General features: G+C 46.3%; 1 protein-coding gene across 1 annotated transcript in view; it reads right to left on the bottom strand.

Annotated features, from left to right (window-relative positions):
* IFT74 (intraflagellar transport 74) overlaps positions 1-16,587 on the bottom strand; it is a 452,022-nt gene that overhangs the window by 17,108 nt on the left and 418,327 nt on the right. The gene's annotated exons all lie outside the window — the stretch shown is intronic.

Raw genomic sequence — 16,587 nt, 5'->3', positions numbered from 1 at the left:
GCAAGTAATTTACACAACTGTAAATTTGACAAATGAATGCCACCACAGGTTTTTGCTGAATTATAGAATGATCACCAAGAAATATTGGCTGTTATTATCGTGTTCTGTGAAACTTAAGTCTACCTTGTTTGAATATCAATACTATTGTAGTGCACAAGAGTGAAGATGAGTCCTATGAAACCAAGTACTGTAGCTGAATTCACAAAGGTTTCTATCATTGCACATTTGGGGCCATATGTACAAAACGTTTTGGTGGTCACAAACAGACCGATTCGCAGATTCGACCCGTTTGAAAATGCAAAAAAACATTTGGTCTGTTGCGACGGAGTAGCCTTACCGCCAAGAATTAAATCGGGCCCTTAAAGGCTTAACTAATGCAGTTAAACAGACAGTATCCAGACATATAAGTTTACTATAATTTTAAAAGAGCAAAAGGATCGACATTTACAAATAACTCATCTAGTGGCCGTTTGAAAGTAACTCCCTTTAAGAACTGTAACCCCATAGGCATGAAAAAAAGCAGGACGTTCCTTTCCTTAATAAAAAATGTAAGTCTCCTCTAAGGAAGGCCTATCGAGCCCAATGGCAGGGAGCAGTATGTGATTAAGCAAGCAGCAAAATCCTTAAAGGTTCCATTTTGCTAAGGAAAGTTAGTAACCCCATTGGCTAACACAGGGTTACCGGCTGGCATCGCAGCATGGCTAACTTCTGAATGCGACCAACTAACTGGGTACTGAAAGGTATCAAAATAATTATGGCATTAAATTTGACTTGATGCCCAAGTCAAACCTAATGTCACTATTAAAGTTGAGCAACTTTTAGAAAGTTAGACAGATTTCTGCCTGGGGAGACGTGTGGAACAAGGCTAAGGAACAAAGGCAGTTGCCGCAGAGTGAGGTCTGACCTCCTCTCCCAGGAAGGCCACGCGGGTGTTAGCCGCCTGTGACAACACACCTAAGCAGGTTGTCTTTTGTTCCTTTCGGACATATGGAGACCGGGACAGAGAGGGCAAACCCGTCCCCAAACCAGTTTTCCACAGGAAGTGTAGCGATTAGGTATCCACACCTCTGGGTTGGGCTACCAAGCTACTCAAAGTCGAGGGAAGGGTTAGACATATTAAGAGTGGCAAGAATATGGCACTCTGGATTGCCAAATGCCACACATCGCTGGATCTTTGTCACCAAAAAGGAGGGGACCTATTAGCACAATGGCTAGTGACCGCATTGTTCTCTGTGAGCACTTTCCTGGAATACAATGGGCACGTACATGTTGGATTTGCAGAAAGGACCATGAGAGGACGGCCCTGCTGCCTTTGAAGCTGCACGAAGATAGGCAGCCCCGTCAGAAGGACTGCACCTGTAGCACTCTGGGCTAGTGAGTTTGGACTGTGCTTCTGGTTCAGGGAAAAGTTTATCCCAGGCCCAGATCGAAGCAGTGACTCCAAGGGTCAGTCGTCTGGCCCCCTGGAACAGCACCAGGGATGACAAAGGTGAGGAAGCCCAAACAGGCAAAACATTAGCCACTTCTGAGGACTCACTGCTGGCTGCCGCTGGGCACGCCAAGAGACAAATCCAAGACAGCCAAAAGTTTCACCCAAGTCTGCTGGACCCGGGAGTGCTAACAGAGAAAAGATTTGTCACACAAGAGGGACACTAGACCCCACCAAGGATATTCGCTGTGAACGCTGTGTCGCAAGATCAGTAGCCCAGTTGCAGCTGGTCTTCTAATGTTGCAAAGAGGGCGTTGTGGGACCCAAAGTGCCATGGTCAAAGTAGCCTCACCCCATCCGGGGAATGAGGGATCAACTGCACTTCCTCCCCCTCTCAACCACACAGTGCCAGGAGCATCACTGAGCATCCTTTCTGCCTGCATCCCCAGCATCAGGACCACTCTATTGTCATCATGGTGGTTGTTTTCTAAAAGCTGGAACTGGACTGGAAAAGGTACCTGTCCAAATTAACCCTACTGAACTCCTAGACCTCTGCCATGTTGGATTTGGTCGCTCAAGCCGGACTGGAGTCGCATAACTGACTGCTTCAAACTATTCAAAAGTTTGGCAAGTTTTCGTTGATGGTTGCTTGCTTGCGGTTGCATTTAAAAGTATTTATTTCTTCAAAAATCTGTATCTCTGGAAACCCTCTAGTGGATTTTGATGATCAAGGACTCTAAAAATCCATAAAAATATGCGCTATTGTTATAAATTGTTGTTGTGTCTCTTACAGTAAGTTCCTTTGTTTAGCCTTGCTACTTGAAGCCACTGCTACCCAGGGTTGAGCTTAAGGTTTACAAACAAGTCTGACGTTTTGCGGGTGTATTCCATGATAAGGCCACACACCCGTAACATATAATACACTCAAATCCTTACACTACTCATAACTGGGTATTAAATGTGAACTCAGAGAATATGTTTGCAGAAAAAGCAAGGCTCATGTGCGGTACAGTACTGACAATATTAGTTCATGATAGATTTTGAGAAGTGTGTACATATCCAAGAGAGTATGTTGAAGAGGTCCTATTGGTGATGCTGGGACATGTTACCGACAACTTCAGTACTCTGTGTTTGTGTTGCATCTGCAACATATATTTATTACTATGCAGCAATCACAAACACATTCAAGCAGGGGTTTATAAGTCAGTTGCCAAAGGAGAGGAGTTATCCGGGCTTAGCCAGTACAAATATTTGCAGACCCTATTAGAGGTTTCTAAAATCAAGTTACATGGCCAACTTTAGTTACATTAAGCATTACGTGCAGTGCAGGGAAGGTCATAAGACACAGCCCTGCATGCCCTGAGGTGCATGCTCCCCTCCAGGCTCCTAGTTGTGAGGTTTAGCAAGTAGAAGCAGGGCTGAGGCATGGTTGTGGTACGTCAGTCTGCGATTTCTTTTCTTAGAATTGTTAAATACGTTTTTCATTAGTGTAAGCATTACCAGCTTCAGCTTTGTTTTTGCTCATGGTGACAAATGCCTAAAGCAAGTGTCCACCTCTGACATTTTGAACCTCTATTTTACATCTTGGCTCTCAAAACAAGAAAGTGTTGATTAGCTTCCTCAGCCGAAATATCTACAATCTTGCTGTAAATTGAAGGTCTTCTTCTTTCTTTCTCGTTTCCTCAGTCTTTGGACACCTGTATGCTCACTTTGTTTGAATCTATCACATGTTCCCCACTTCAGACCATTTTATGTAAAACTATAAATGTATGCCTTGTCTCTGTTTACCAAGCATGCTCTAACTTCAGTTTACTTCGGGTTACTCTGACTGGCTGAACCTGTGAAGTGATTCATTTTCTGTTTGGTAGTAAACCCTTTCAGATGTTGATTGGCATGTGGCATGTGAGCAGATTTTCTTTCACAGAACATTCAGCCTCTTGATCTATTTGTGTAAGTGGAACGATGAGGTAGAGCATATTCACTTCTTTGGTATCATCACCATCATACATCATACATTTTACAAATAACCAATACCAACCCCTGGGAGGAGGCTGTACTTCAATATAAAATAATTTGGCTGAGGCCTGGTCAATTCTCCTGCACAATTCGAATATAATTTGATCAACCCCATGGCAACTAAGAGCTGTTCAGGTTGAAACACTTGAAACAAAGCTGTGGACCTGCACTCATATCTAAACTCTCAATATCTGCATTGCCCAGTCAAGTATGACTCAGGCTCTACATGAACAAATACATTCTTCTCCTCTCAACACAGGTATAGTAGCAGCTCCAGATGGCATACCAGAGGTTGAGGTAATACACAGCATAAAGGACTCAACTTTCTATGCACTCAAAGTCACATAAGGAATGCTTTCCTAAGAGCTTGGCTGTAGTTTTTCTAATGATGGTTTTCGATCAGATGAAGAGTTGACGCATCCAAGAGTTTGGGACTGGCACCAATGGCGGACTTTGTCTGAGTCAGATTTGTAGTGTGAAGAGCAAGATTGGTTCCTGTGCTGGAAACAAGCTTGCAAAGATTCCATCCGATGTGATGACAGACGGTTGGGCGTACATTTTTGGGTGAATTAATGAGATTTGAAATTCCTTTCCTTGCGGTGGAAAACAAAAAGTAGCTTAGTGTCTCACTTTCTCATGATTTTAGGATGATTCATGGTAATTTGTGTGACAATCTAGGCCTAACACTACATTCAGGTAGGATTTGTGCTCATCCCACTCATCAGCTTCCTACAGGTCCCACCTTTCTTATTCCCAAAGCGCTAATGAAGGCAGCATTACGGCAGACAGATATGCTCCAAAGTTTTAAGAAACAGTGAACAACGCATAGTAAAATTTTTTGGGTGCTCAGATGCACTGAAAAATAAGATGACACCTTCAATTCTGGTGCTGCCTCTAATGGAGTTATTGTGTCACTTTTAGCAGTGACAAACAATGATGGACCCAGAACAGCCACTGAAAGGATAAAATGCTGAAAAATCTTTCAAGTCCAGTCTGCCACTTGAGGATACTTCTGAGTTTTTCGTTCATTTTTATCCTCCTATGCAGGATTTTCCTTGCAGCCCACTGAATGTGTTGTTGTCCTTTTTTTCATCGATGTACCATAATCAATTCACATTTTACTCGCCTTTCATTATTTTGGTGATCTTGTCATCTTTCACTGAATTAAATTCCGTTTTTGGCATTCGGTTTTCAAATCGATTCATTTTTTGATTAATTCCACCCTCCTCCCAATCCACTTAACTCATGCTTCAAAATTACCTTGATTTGCACTTATCTTTTTTGGTTTGTCACAAATGTTTTAGTCCATTTACAGAAGGAACTCCCTTCCTTGTGTAGTTGTTCCACATTAAGCATTCCAATTTTTAGATTTAATCTTATTAAGCATTCTTTTTCCATGACCCCCAACCTCATCTGCTGTATTTCCTCTATAACATCCAGGTGGGGAGTCACTATATTAAATCCAGTTTATCGCATTGAAATACCATTGTATTTACTACATCCACATACAGCTACATTGTAAAGTAAGTATATAATCACGATTTTGTAATTCCACTTCTTGTAATTCCACTCAGAAAGTAAATATAGGTTGTGTTAAAAATATGAATTATATACTTGCCGTACAGTGAAAAAGTTGGCTTATGTAGTGGATACAAAAGTATTTTAATCAACAATGTTAACCTATAAATAGGGACATACAACTGACATCCATTATTGTACTGTTCATTCACTTTCGTACAGCACTTTAGTGAAAACAGTACATACAAAATAACAAATTCAAGAGCATGGTAAAGTAGCTGAGGGCTCATATCCTTCGGCTGTCCTTGCCCACTAGACATTCCACAATGACAATTTTGATATCATCCTATAGTCAGATCCTACAGGAAGCTTGTGGGTGAGTGACAGCAGATGACTGGCAGACAGGAGGCATAACAGTTACTGCAACTATAGGGATTACAGTAGAGGAGGAATCACACCGTCGGTGAAAAGAGGCTGTGCTTCCGCTGTAGAGCAGATATGCAGTATTTGGAAACATTATATTCCTCTGAATCGCCACGACATGGGTTTTTATTACCTGTTTATTTATTTTTTTACGAAATGTGACAGCAAATTCTCCAAATATAATGTATAAACTTCTGCAATCATTTCTTTTTCTGTGTTTTGGATTGTAATTTTAAGGAAATTCTCATTTCTATGAATGATAATCCTATACTGTCCCTTTGTTGACCTCAACTGAGGCCGAAATCAATACAATCTTTGATTTGAGTTGCGTGGATTTCTATAATCTGCTGGTTCTGTTCATTTTAGGGCCCAGTGTCCTATAGTTGTCACCGGGGTTAAGATTTAGAAGTTGTCCCTTCAACTCACCGGGGGCTAATCAGATGTCCACCTATACGTTCTTGCATCCTAGAAGATATTTCCTGACAAAGTCCCGGCCCTTAATCATTGCAGATTCAGCTTCCTTACTTTCACAGCCGAGTTTCCTGCGGAATGCCACAAGCTGTGATAAGAGCAGGACTGCAGTGGGAAGATTACAAAACACGCAGGTTCAACACTGGCTCCAATACAATGCGTTCAGCATCAACAGGAAGTCCGTGGGGATATCACGCTGATGGTAGCTTCCGTGCAAGACGCTTTTATTGTAAAAGCGTAACTGCTTGGTTTGTTTTATTCACCTCTAAAGATTTCCACATCCTTGCAAGTTAACTTTGTGATGCAAGTTAACTTTGTGATGAGCCAAGCATCAAGACTTGTAGTTACACGAAGCGTGCATGTTGGAACTGTTCCGGGGGAAGGCCTGCATTTTCAGTGGGGTACAGCTGCTGCAAGACAGAACTCCGTTTCCATGACAACCTTCCTTAAAGTGAAATGACACTTGTGCGACATGCTCGGCGTGGAAAAGATATCGGAGACTCGCGGGGAATGGGGGCAGATTTAAATCGGTGTGGCAATCGCGTTTATCAGTGCTGGAATCAGAGTTCAAAGAAATAGCTTGCCACAAATACTTGCACACTGCTGATCCACACTTGAGACACGAACTCAGACGGAATGCCAACTGAATTAATCATTAACCCTCCTCTGATGCGGGATATTACTGACGTGTTCATTTCGGAATGCTACACATTACAGTGGGATGTACCACGGGGTAGGGGGTGAATTTATTTTAGTTATCTGTTTCGTATCGTTTATTGCCACCCAAATTGACTTCTCCTAGTAATGATTAGAAGCTGTGACGTGGTTTCCAGAGCTGTCCATTACACACCACGCTTCTAGCAAAATAATATCAAAAGGGGAGAAAAATTCACCCTAAGGTACATTATCTCCAGAATCACTCCAGAAAGAACTTGGGAAGGCTGAAAGGCCTTTCTAAACTGAATGCTTCCGGCAGAGAATCTCTTTGTGGAAATTCCAGGGAAAAATAATGTGCAAGCGGCTCTCAGCTGGCACTGAATGAACGCTGCACAAGATACTAATTCGGCACAACTGCTAAACATTTTATGTACTAGACTCAGAAAGAAGCCTTGGTTCTGCAAGAGACTCAATGGGTACCTCAATGTGTACCTGAGGTTAATCACTTTATCTTGTTCAACAAGCATGAATTTCGCAACTTGTGGTTTCTTCAAAAAGAGTGTAACCTTGTTCATATCCTGTTTTTTCAGCGGAGGAAAAATGAACTAGGTATGGGAGAGGTTGATGCTTTCTGACGAACATTAAGGAGTACCTTACTTCCTAGGGCCCAATTACAAACAAGGAAGAGTTAAGTTCAGAGAATCTGGATGGCTGAAATTTCCGTTATTGATCAAACTCGACACAGATAATTCTGCCTATTATGAGTTAAACGCTCCGGAATGGGTATTAACTGTGTGGATCTGGATCTACTAGACAGAATTTGGCTTGGAATTTACAATTCAGTGGAGTTTAATGTAACAAATTTCCATATGTACTAAGTGGGTGGTAAATATCTGCGAGGAAGCTGGTATGGGGTAGGTGGAGGTAAAGAAGGCCGAGGTAGGTCAGGAGGGAAGGTGAGGATGCAGCCTTGCACAGGGGACCATTACATGCCCCCTTCAGGCCTTGGTAGAGGGTCGTGGAGGCCAGGGGCCAGGGCCGGTTGCGTGACAGCCTTTTCCCAAGGCAATTTTACTGGTCAGAACTTCTGGCCAATAAAATCAGGTCAGAGTTCTTGAAACCAGGCAATCACCTGCCCAATTACAATTGAGCAGAGTGGAACTGTCCACTGGAATTCTGCCCTGCTCAACTAGTAATTGTGCCATAATCTGAAAGACCACACTTCTATTTCATACGGATTTTCCAACGGAAAGTGAAAGAGATGCACTGGTGGTGAATGAATATGAGCTTTGTTGTTTCCTTCTTATAGAAGGCCAAAAGTAGTGCTCTAGTTGCATAAGTTGGCAGGGTTTGTTGTAATGGGAATGCCCATGGTCCCAAAAATGTCTGTAGAGGTGATGAAACTACCTAGCAGGCGATTCCAGCTCTAGTGAGTGGGCAGTACGCTTGCTTTTCTTAAACCTCTCCCGTGAACTGTCCTTCAAGTTGTTTCTAGTCTTGAGTTCACAAGCCCACACTTTCCATCCCTTTATCTCATTCTTGCAGATTGTTTTTTTAATCCCTGCTTTCTCCCTTTGTCAATGTATGTTTTTTTAAATCTTTCTCTTCCTTCCTCTTTCTACCTTTTCTGCCTTTCTAGCTCTGGAAAAATGATGCTGAAAAATAAGTGGCAGTCCACAAAACGATTGCCAATGCACAGAACCTAAATTCACTGACGTAAATTAAGCTCTGTGTAAGGTCAAGGCAGTATTATATTCCAGTGCAAGGCGTTTTGGTTTCATGTACCTAAGCCAAATGGGAAATAGGACCACGAATATGTTCCTGGACGTTTGTGGTTCTCAATCCCTACCAGTTCTCATGGATGTGAGAGTAATATGCCATGGAGTAGTAGTAGCTCTGTGTGACAGGTTTTCAAAACAAACGTCTTATGCCTCATGAACTCTCATTGTTAGAGTTCTCTTTTGAGGGAACTGAAGGAAAGGATTAGATTCCACTTGGCAGAAGAAGCTTAGATGATTAACATCTCTGGTGTGACTTTAGCTGAAAGAAAAGGTCTCAGATGACAGGACTGTCTTTATGGTAGCATATTGATTGCTTCAGCTGAGTGGGGATTTTACAGGCCACAGAAATTCTCTACTACATACACAAAATAAGGCAGGATTCAATAAAAACATGATTAAAACACATTTTAGATCACAAACCTTTCCACTGACACTCCGAACTTCTCAGATTTGGGACATCCATTCTTTTTTCAACCAAGGTATCCAAATAGAGTTGAATGTTGCATACTGAAACTATGTTCACCAAGAATTCTTCACAGTAACAGTACCCAATTTTATGTCAACATATAATCGGCATAAAAACAATAAATTGTGATCATTGTATATGTTCTTACTATCAGAAGCACTATTTGGGATAGAAACGAGACCAGCTTCAAAAATAGCACTACGAACTGAAGGATTCTGAAACATAACTTTAGCAAAACGGAATGCAAGCAAGATCATTGAAATCTAGTTAAAAAGGTAAGTTTCTCAATCACACCTAATTTGCTGACCATGTTAGGTTGCTGACTAACAAAAATGTTCAACTGCAGTTTCATTAGGGCGATTCGAATAAAAGAAAACCAGGCTATTCTAAACATATTGCAACACCCCAGCATATCCTGGACCTCAACCTGGAAAACTATAACCCAGAAAAACAGCAGTCTCAGGAATAGGACTGTTTAATAATCATAACACGCAGGTATGTCCTAAGAGGGATTTGAGGTAATGTTTCCAAGACCTGTAATCTTTCTTCAAAAAGTATTCTGTAAAGTTTGTGAAATTTTCAATTTCGCAAAGTGGGGTGCCCATATAAAGCGATTGATTCTATGGCAGGACCGGAGGCTTCGGATTATGCCTTTCTTCCTTCACTTTATTTTTCACAGCAGCAAGAAAAACACACAAAAAACTACTTTTCCCATGAACACTTGGGAAACAGGAAACACAAACATAAGTCCTTTGTCAGTCTCTGTACTCTGGCAGCACCCATCATGCCCTGTTTCTGCTTCCTCTTCCTCTTCCTCTTTCTTCGCTGTTCAGCAGCAAGTTAAGAGTTTTTTCCTATCTCTCCTGGATTTTGGGAGCTGTCGGGTTAGCGTTTTCTGTTTTCTGCCAGCGCTGGTGTATTTCAGCCCCTACAGGTCCCCCTGATAATCGCGGGACGCTTTTGCGCTCCTCACGCGATTTTTTGGCCCAGCAGAGTGCGGTGTGCGCGGTTCACCGCTAGGGGACAGGCTTTCATCTTGGTGCCAGCGCGCTGTGGAACGCGTTTGAAGTGCGTTTTTTGGCGCGCTTGCCACAAGTCGTGATCCCTGTCCCTATCACCCGGTTTTGACACCCTGTGGGTCGCAAGCTAGGTTTTCCCCGAGTTTATATGACGCCCAGAGCGGGTTGTACTGGACATTGAACACCCTGAGGGGTCGTAATTACGCCGCTGTAGTGGCGCTAGGGGGCGCTTTACCGGGTGGTGCCCTAAGATAGTAAGGGCTGTAGCGTCCCCTGGGCAAGTCCCTGAATTGCGCGCCTTGGGTGCCACCATAGTCTCTGGGCTGTCCCAGATCCACATTGTGCCCTGTGGGGTTTTGATCATTTGCTGCGCCGTACCTCCTTAGCCTGCAGAGCCTAATTGACCTCAGTATGCAGGGGGAGTCAGGCCAGTACTCCAAGGAGGACCCTCTCTCCTATGCCACCTGGGATGACGATTTCTACCAGGCGGTTGATGATTCTATATATAGGGCGGTAGATCAGGTATACTTCCCCTGGAGCAACGCCTTTCATCGCGGTTAGAGGAGGCTTGCGCGAAGATCGCAGCCCTTATTCCCGCGCCTGCCCCGGCCCCGGATCCTTCCCCGTCACCGGCTCCGCCACCCCCGAAGAAGCCTTGCACTGAGGGGAGTTGACCCTGACGCTTTTGCGAGGGTAAAAAACGCGTTTTTGGCGCTTGAGGGATCCCAGCCCCCCCCATTCCCCCTGTGGAGGTGCCTCCCCCTACTCCCCGTACCATGTCCCCGGAGCCACAGCAAGATGATGACTCTCCGGATTCGGAGGAAGAGGCCTGCTCTTCTAGGTCGTGGCTGCCGTCCCAACCTGCCTCATCCGCGGGTCCGTCTGACATGTTAGACCCGGATGATATTGTCCACCACCGGTCCTCGGACTGGGTGCCTGGGGATAAGGTGGCCCAGTATGTGGCGAACCGTCTCCGAAAACCCGTAGACAAGGATGCCCGTAGCCGCCTCAGAGCGGAGTGCCCCCGCCCTACTTTGGAGGGCAAGGTGGCGATGACCCCGGACATTGATCCAAACATAGCAACGTTCCTGGCGAAATTTATCAAGGACCCCCGGAAGGGTATAGACAGGTCCTGGCGTATCTGCCAGGACAAGCTACTAGACGCAGTGGGTCCCATGACCAAGATTCTTGACATGGCCGAGGAGGCCAAGGTGTCAGGGGACCTTATCTCCCCGGAGGTTTTATCCAATTGGGCTCAGCGCCATTATTTTCCTGGGCAACGCCAACTGTGCCCTCTCTACGGAGAGAAGGAGGTCTCTTCTGATAAAAATCGACCCTAAGTTAGGCGACCTCGCCTCTTCTGAGGCTGGCGCGGTGGCACAAGGGGGGCTTTTCAGAGACCCGTTTATCAAAGAACTCATCAAATTTGTGGCCACTTTTACTTCTCTGGACCGAGCTCAGTCCAACATCAAGAAAGTTTTTGCCCCGCGTGTTTTTGAGAGGGCCGGACGTGGCAGGGGCCGCTTGTTCGGCCGGGGCAATAGCTCCGACAGGGGACAAGGCTCCGGACGCGGGCAGTTTCAGGATAACGCCCGTTTCAATAATTTCTTTCCCACCAGAGGACAGAGGTTCCGAGGCCGAGGGAGCCAGCGAGGCCAGCAACAAGGTGCTGGAAGAGGTGAGTGTGCTTCCCTGGGCGAGTTTGCGGGTAGGGGGGCGCTTGGCGCAATTTCTCCCGGTGTGGGTTTCCCTTACAAGCCATGCTTGGGTGCTGCAGACGGTTCAGGGCTTCCAGCTGGAGTTCCATGGCCGTCCATGTCAGCTTCAACCCCCCCGCACCATTACTTTCTCGCAGCGCGATGCGGCTTTGGTGCGCGAAGAGGTCTTCGCCCTCCTCCAAAAAGGGGCGATTTGTTGCACGCGCGAACACCCGGGCGGTTTCCTCAGCAATCTCTTCTTGGTCGACAAGGTCAACGGAGGCCGCCGCCCGGTTATCAATTTGAAGGAATTCAACGAATGGCTGGTGTAGCGCCATTTCAAGATGGAGGAGATCCACCTCCTGAGGGATGTGCTGCGCCCGTCCGACTGGATGGCCAGACTCGACTTAAAAGACGCCTACTTGGCAGTCCCAATTTTTCCCCCACACCGTCGTTTCCTACAGTTCAGGTGGGACGGTCAGGTCTACGAGTTCACCACGCTGCCTTTCGGGCTCTCCTCGGCGCCGTGGTGCTTCACAAAGGTGTTACGCCCGGCAGTGGAGGCCTTGCGGGCCTGAGGCATCAGAATGATAGTGTACCTGGACGACATGTTATTCATGGGCCAGTGTCCGCAGCGGTTAGAGTCCCATCTGCAGTTCGCAGTGGATCTGCTCCAGGGTCTGGGCTTTGTTATCAACGAGAAGAAGTCCCTTTTGGTGCCAGTCCAGTGTGCGACCTTTCTTGGGTTCAGCATCAACTCAGTGTCGGCTACCCTGAGTCTTCCAGCCAAGAAGATGGCGAACATCAGGCACGAGCTGCGCCAGACTCTGGCGAGACCGCTGATATCTTTGCTGCACCTGGCCATGTTTGTAGGCCTTCTGTCGTCTTCGATTCAGGCCATCTTCCCGGGCCCTCTTCATTATCTAGCCATGCAACGCCTGAAGGCGCATCACCTCAGGAAAGGGCTGACGTACTCTCAACTGATCCCATTGTCGGAGGACGTGAGGGACGAAATGCAATGGTGGCTAATGCACATGGAGGCCTGGAATGGGCGTGCGATTTTTGGCTCCGCCCCAGACATTGTGATAGAGTCAGACGCCAGTTGCTCGGGTTGGAGAGCCAGATGCGGAGATTTCTCCACAGGGGGCGCCTGGTCCACCCTCGAGCAGTCATTACATATCAACTGTTTGGAGTTGCTAGCGGGGTCCTTTGCGGTGCAATGCTGGACCAAGGACCGGGTGCAATCCTGTGTCCTCCTCCGGATGGACAACGTGTTGGCGGTCCGATACATCAACCGTCTGGGTGGCACCAGATCAAAGATGCTAGCGGATCTTGCGAGAGATTTTTGGCACTTCTGCCTGGACCATTAGGTGTCGGTCACGGCGGAATATTTGCCGGGTCGACAGAACGAGGTGGCCGATTGGCACTCCCGGCACCTTCTGGATGCCAGCGTATGGAAGTTGGACCCGTTGGTCTTCTCACACCTAATGGACAGGTGGGGTCCCTTCTCAGTGGACCTGTTTGCGTTGCGTCTGGACCACCAGCTGCCGAGATATTTCAGTTGGCGTCCGGACCCAGTGGCGGAGGCGACGGATGCCTTCCTCCAGGACTGGTCGGTCGAGCAGGGGTACGCGTTTCCCCCGTTTTCAATGATAATGCGAGTATCGGCGTTACTGCGTCGCCAGTCGGCGCAAGTGGTGTTGGTCACTCCATGGTTGAGGTCTCAAGTTTGGTTTCCGGTTCTTCTGGAACTTTCTTGGGATTTTACAATCCTACTCTCCTCACATTCTCCTCAATCCGGATGGGGCTCCCCACCGGCTAGTCCAGGAGGGTTCGCTGCGGCTGATGGCCTGGAGGATCTCCGGCGTCGCTGGACGCTCCCGGGCCTTTCGGGAAAGGCTGAGGACCTGCTTTCAAAGGCCTGGGCGGACAGCACGACCAGGAGATATCAGTCAGCATGGCATTGATGGCGCCGCTGGTGTGTGCGACGGGGTGTCAATCCCATGGGGGCAGATGTAGTCCATATCCTCAACTTCCTGGCTGGTTTGGCGGAAGAGGGTCTGGCCTATAGATCGATCAATACCTTCCGTTCTACAATTTCAGCAGGACATGACTTGGTGCAGGGTGCCCCGGTCGGGGAGCACCCTTTGGTTTGCCGGCTTTTAAAAGGGATCCGCCTCTCACTGCCGCCAGAACCGCGCTATTCCGTCCTGTGGGATGTGAATAGGGTTTTGAATTTGTTTCTGTCTTGGCAATCAAACAGGTTTTTGTCTCGTAAGGAGCTTACAGCTAAACTGGCGATGTTGTAGGGCCTGGTGTCCTGCAGGCGGGTCTCGGACGTTCGAGCACTTGACGTCTCGGCCAGAGTTTTTTCCCCGGATGGGGTGACCTTTACGGTGAGCAGACGGACTAAGACCCTTACACGGGTTATTTCATCCCCGGCTTTTCCGGATTCCCCTAAGCTGTGTGTGGTACAGTGCCTCCGTGCGTATGAAGATATGACTGATGACACTCGCCCTCCGGGCGAAAGACAACTTCTTATTGCCCTACGGAAACCGTACAAGGCTGTTTCTTCACCAACGATCGCCAGATGGGTGCGTTGGGTGATGCAGGAGGCGGGGATTGATACCAAGCAATTTGGAGCTCATTCAGCAAGAGGAGCTATGGCCTCAAAAGCGTTTGCCCTCGGGGCACGATTGGAGGATCTAATGAGAGCGGCCGATTGGTCCTCGGACTCTACGTTTAAGAGATTCTATTTTAAGCCAGTGTTGGAAGTGGCTCGGCTAGTTGTCGACAAGCTTTGAACTGGCATAATCCGAAGCCTCCGGTCCTGCCATAGAATGAGAATTTGCCTAGCCTTGGTGCTGGTAAGTTCCAATTCTATTAAGGACTCGGAGGCGCGGATTATCCCTCCCAATTACTTCTATGAAGTGGACCCTCCCCGTATGTAATGTAAGTAACTCGTTTATGAGCTTTCTGCTACTGTGACTGCTATTGCTTTGTAATGTTGTGCTTTACGTACCTTATGTTCTGTTCAGAGTCTGACTGTGTGGTTTTTTGGCAGGGAATGACGGTCCCAAACAGGATGCGTGAGGATACCGGAACATGGGCTTCGCGCCAAGAAACAGGAGAGGAAGCAGCAACAGGGCATGATGGGTACTGCCAGAGTACAGAGACTGACAAAGGACTTATGTTTGTGTTTCCTGTTTCCCAAGTGTTCATGGGAAAAGTAGTTTTTTGTGTGTTTTTCTTGCTGCTGTGAAAAATGAAGTGAAGGAAGAAAGGCATAATCCTCGCCTCCGAGTCCTTAACACCATGCGTGCGGCGCATTTTCCCGCTGTGCGCTGAAGTTTTTAAAAACCCGCGGTACATGACGAGCTCAGCCCGTCATGAGCGTACGAGAGGTGTACCTCATGACGAGCTGAGCTCGTCATGAGCGTCGAAGGGGTTAATAGAATTGGAACTTACCAGCACCAAGACTAGGCAAATTCTCATTCTTTCTACCTTGGACTTGGTAAGTTGTCAAAGACAACTACCTGGCATAAAATTCTATACAGTCAAAATATGGGAGGTGATATACAGGGTCAGTGTGCCTTTTTAGGTCTCGCTGAGCCAGCGCATGCGCTGGGCGGAGAGACATTTAGTAGGTGAGTTTTGAAAGTGCTACTGGCTGGCCTAGCGCTTGCGTTCACGCGCGCAGACGCTATCTGTCTCCTCTGTCACGTACTTTCACTTTTGGCGCTGCTGCACGCCCACCACTCACAGCCGCCATCTGTCTCCTCCGTCACGGACTTTCACTTTTAGCGCTGCTGTGAAAACTGTGAAAAGAGACTCTCATTTCCACTGTAAGCAGTTTTCACTATTTTATTGCAAGCTCTTCCAAAAGGTTGGACATTTCTAAGTGAAGCATATTTTAAACAAAACACTATTCTGTGAGTTTGGTAACAAAGGAAAATGGATTGAAATATTGTTCTGCCGTGTACTTGTCGATGTGTAAAAGCTTTTCTTGTTCGAATTACCCTTGTGAAATGGCTGTCGTCCAGTTGGAACTGCTAGTCAGCAACAAGTCATAACAATGATTTGAGCGGTTTAAATTATTAGAATTCTTTTCCATTTAAAAGAAAGCACAGACGTTATGTTTTAGAAACGTATCCAGTTTGACTATACGCATTGTATTTTGGCCAACACCAAATAACAGTATTTTTATCCAAAGCAACAATTTCACTTTAAAGTGATTTGCATACCACATAATGTCTAGCAATCGCGGCAATTTCGTAACTTTGACCTAATTAGTGTGAATATTATGCGCGCTTGGTTGCAAAACAATTTAAATGTTTAAGAGCTTCAAATTGGTAAATCTGACAAACTTTATATTCGACAAGCAAGAGTATCCTCTGGGGCTTTATACTTCTCGTCAAAGCGCAGAACAACAAATGCCACTCTTGCTGGTTCTGCGTTACTTTAAGGCCTATTTTCATGTGTGATAATTGATATGAATGGCTTTGACTGACTTTGAAGGTGGCTCTTTTAAGTCAGAAAGAAAACAGTCCATATCCTTGGTTGGGGTTGGTAGCTCAAAGCATCTGGAAGCCCTTTCAATTAATGAATAAAGCCTCCTATGTTGTCCAACAGGGGCAATCGGGGGTTGAAATAGGTAAATCTATGGGTGGTGAGATGCAGTCACCCCATTCTCGGATTTTCTCCATCCTGTTGATTGTCATTGATGTCCTACCCTTCATGGGAATTGGGGATCAATGATTCTGCTGGAGTTGGACTGGTGGCTCGATTGCTGTTTGAAAACCCAATAGCAAAACCTCTGGTGACGCAGGTGGCAGCACTTGTTGTGGCATTGACTAATGTGGTGTAGTTGGATTTTCAGGACCATTTGGAAATCTGTTATAGTAGTCTGCCATAATTTGCATTAGATCACTGACCAGCAATATTGAGATCTGCCTCACTGATGGTTCATGATTCTCTTCTTCCTCGTAGTATGGTTCATAGGAAGGCTCAGAATGGGAAACATAGTGCCATCGTCCTTCTTTCAGGTCATTGGTGGTAAGACTGCACACATCCCTTGTTGATCCATCTCTGCTCATCATAATCCTAGCAT

Source organism: Lissotriton helveticus, chromosome 2_1, assembly GCF_964261635.1.
Source record: "Lissotriton helveticus chromosome 2_1, aLisHel1.1, whole genome shotgun sequence".
Taxonomy (NCBI): Eukaryota; Metazoa; Chordata; class Amphibia; order Caudata; family Salamandridae; genus Lissotriton; species Lissotriton helveticus.
Note: the sequence above shows the minus strand (reverse complement) of the source record. Positions and strands in the feature narration are given on the sequence as shown.